Genomic DNA, 3,607 nt, shown 5'->3' with positions numbered 1-3,607 from the left:
TCCACTCCAGTGAATCACTTTGTTTAGCAAGTGATCAGGTGGAACAGTTTAATTTCTTCCTGCAAATAATGCCTTTTCCTTTTTCATCCCATTCAAGTCTCCGTCCTAGTTAAAGTCACTGTGATGTAGAACGGCAGTGGTCCAGTTGAAAGGTTCAAGGTTTCACTGTGTTTTAGAGTGCAGATAAAGAAGATAATAGGAGAGGAAACTGGAAAAGCCGTGACTCTGTCATTCCATTCAATTCAATTTATTTTCATATAGCGCCTTTCACAACAAGGTTGCCCCAAGTCACTTAACAATGCAGGTAAATATACATTTTGTGAATACAGAACTGAAGACAATGGAGGAAAGGAACCAAAGACTCCTCAGTAAGGAGAATAAAATCCTCTAGGGGTCCAAGGTCAACTGGCTGCCCAACCCCTTTGGGCATGCTAACATTATATCATTAAAAAAAAAGAAAGAAATGAATGCGGGTATTAATCCATCCATCCATCACGTCGTCTGTATGTCAGTACCCCATGCAGGTCTCTGCAGACCAGCAGAATCCTCCTAAACGACAGCTGTATCCATGATGCCCCTCTTGGATCCATGGCACTGATGCAGCATTCAACTCACATGGTGCCCAGCCCATGACAGACAGTATTTCTCCTCTGCAGCATCCCTGCGAGGCAGGACAGGTGCCTGACCTCTGAGAGCCTTGTAAGTAAGTAGAAGGAGTTTGAAGTCCGCCCTGTACCTGAGAGGAAGCCAATGAAGAGAGAGAAGTATGGGGGTTATGTGGTCATTCTTTCTGCTCCAAGTAACAATTCTAGCTGCTGCATTCTGTAAGTATTCAAACTCTTTGCTGTGACAAATCTAACGTACTTTAGGCAGACAAAACGACCTTAAAAAGCCACATGATTTTTAAGTAGTCTGTCTGTGTGTAGTAACAGTGGTTCACATTATTTCAGAACGTATACTCCCGTCTCTGTAACTTTCCTCAGTCAGCTAGTGAACATTCTGTATTTACACCACGAATGCACTACTTTGTCTCGCGCGCGGTCACACTGGCCGTCCACAGGCACGGGCAGGAGCAGGGAACACGAGGCCGCTCTGTAGTGCCCCTGTGGCTCTCCAGCAGAGGGGAGCACTTTGCTCAACAGCCCTGAGCCGAAGGACCCAGTGATAAAGCTGAAAATCTGGCAAGTCCCCCAGTCTCCCTGGGGCGCTGAAGAGGATTTCATCTGATGCTGAGGTTCCTGTAACTCAACACAAAATTGAACACGGCGTGTTATGAGTTTGTGAAGAAGTGACAGCGGAACAATGTCAAACAGGAAGTTAACCTACAGGAAAGAATGAATTGAATCTCTGATATTCAAGCACGCAGTGTGACGTCCACTGTCTATTCAAATCTACTCTGCAAGTCTTACAATTCTTTTTCATACACCGTCTCCTGGTTATTGTTTTGTGAGTGCTTGAACTGTTTCTCAGTAGAAATAAGACCGATAACTCACTGCTTCAGGATGCACACTATCGTCGATGAAACCTGTGGTGTAAGCAAGCGAAAAGAGACAGATCCTTCTAAAACACAGAGGCCATCGGGAGGGCAGAAACACTCTGCAACAGGTAGGAGCTGTGGAGCCGTGATTCCCCCGAGCCAGAGCCCTCGTCCTCCCTCGACAGCGAACTGAGCTCCAGCGACTGGAGCAGCTACCTGCCGTCGTGGGACCTCCTGCAGATTGGGAACGGGTAAGGCAATTCGACACGAGCCCACTCCTCTTCCCACTGCTTACACCCCTATAACAAATAGTTTCAGGGTATTCAAGTACAGGATAAAAATTGTGTTCCCAATTGGCTGAGGATACAACTCTCTCTCTGAGAAAGCACACAGAGGTGGACAAAGCAATTAAATGCGTTTACAAGTCATTTCCTCTGTATCTGGTCTTTCTTTACATATCAGAAAAGTGAACTGGTGGCTGTTGGAAAGTGTCTGCTCCGTACGTAATAGACATGTAAAAGATGTGATTAAATATCTTGGTATTAAGGTTTTCAAAAAGGTGATTTTGTGATTTGATGTTCTCTACCTTAGTAAAATAAAAAAAAAACTTTATTCATGGTTGTTATTTGTCAAACACGGGCAGAAGGAGGCCTAAATGCTACAGGGTTTAGAGCATCTAATACCGATACCGACAGAGTATTATTTACAAAATTAAGCAAAGTAGGTGGTGTATGTTTCCCTAATTTAATCATTCAGGAACTAGCGGGTATAGACTTTTTACTTGAATGTCATTTGGATGCTGGAAACCCCCCTGAAACTTGCCAGCTTCCATGAAGAAGTTCTCCTCACGTGGTCTCTTATAGATAAACATACCTCCCATAGATACATCATCTAGAATACAGAGAAAAAATAAACCTGTGCTTTGAAAACTGGGTTTAAAATAGTATAAGCGGGGTCAACAAATTAACTGGTGTGGATGATGAAATGTAGAATCAAGCAGATTTTATGAATAGATATAATGTTTGTGATAAGTCTGATAACAATCCGTCATAACCAGAGCTACTCCTACAGAGGTATTGATGCTTTTAAGAAACTAACAGTATACCATCAGAAACTATGGAAGAATTTACAACCTTTATTAGACTACAAGGAAAACAATTTAGTTATACTTGTACTAATAAATACTTCAGATCCTTCTCGCAATCTCACAATATCTTGTCAAACTATTTTGGAGCACCTCTTTGGGGAAAGTGAGTGGAATCAAACATGACTATTGTCAAACAGATTTTGTATGAATAATAAGGTTAAGGCGTCAGTACAAAATTGTACATTGAATCGACCCGGTAAAGATACACAGTGTGCATAGATTTAAAAGTAATATAGATGATAATTGTCTTTCTCAAAGCAGCCCAGAAACCTTACGTTTGTTTTTGTTTTGTTCTGTTGTTAAAACACTCTGAACAGATCGGCAAAATGGTGTAAAGAAGGCTTCTAATTCTGACATTTCCTGTAGACAAATTGATGTTATTTTACTGCTCAATACTGCTGAACCGAATCTAAAATATAATGTATCATTGGCTTAATCATTATACTTGCTCGTTATTAGATGTATAAATAGCCTAAAGATGAGAAATAATCGAAAATTGAATAATTAGACCGTATGTCGTAGTAGCAGATTGTATTTCTCGCCTACTTGATGTGGTCGAGCAACACCACAATCGCCATACAATCCGTCCGTTCTCATGCTCTGACTTTCAGGTTGGGCAGTGGACTGGATTCCAGGGCAAACTCGTTCTTGTTTGATTATCCGTGTGAAATGTCGCCCAATATAACAGGTAAACTCATGCACTGAAATGATGCGCTTCCAAATTAAAGCGACACGCATTTGAATAATTCAAAATACACACGAGGGAACGTCTCCAAACCATGTCTAAGTATCACAACATGAAAGCTGTGCGTACCTTATCTTTATTTGACTGTATAATGTACTCCGGTGATCTGTAACGTAGTCTTGTGTGCATCGTAAAGGATCCGGACTTCCGGCTACGGAAAACCCGGAGTGGATCAGCCTTTCCACCGGACCCGGACTTCCGGCTACGGAAAACCCGGAGTGGATCAGCCTTTCCACCG

At 42.2% G+C, this 3,607-nt stretch overlaps 1 long non-coding RNA gene across 1 annotated transcript; it reads right to left on the bottom strand.

Annotated features, from left to right (window-relative positions):
* Positions 1–231: 231 nt before the first annotated feature.
* Positions 232–3,523, bottom strand: LOC148654193 (uncharacterized). The gene is made up of 2 exons (XR_015941418.1): positions 3,439–3,523; positions 232–736 (listed from the first exon to the last, which is right to left on the bottom strand). It is a non-coding gene; the product is annotated as an uncharacterized LOC148654193 (long non-coding RNA).
* Between the last annotated feature and the right edge of the window lie 84 nt (positions 3,524–3,607).

This window comes from Lepisosteus platostomus, chromosome 9 (genome assembly GCF_059453375.1).
Source record: "Lepisosteus platostomus isolate fLepPlt1 chromosome 9, fLepPlt1.hap1, whole genome shotgun sequence".
Classification (NCBI taxonomy): domain Eukaryota; kingdom Metazoa; phylum Chordata; class Actinopteri; order Semionotiformes; family Lepisosteidae; genus Lepisosteus; species Lepisosteus platostomus.
The sequence above is the reverse complement of the archived record's forward strand: the minus strand, read 5'-3'. Positions and strand labels throughout refer to the sequence as shown.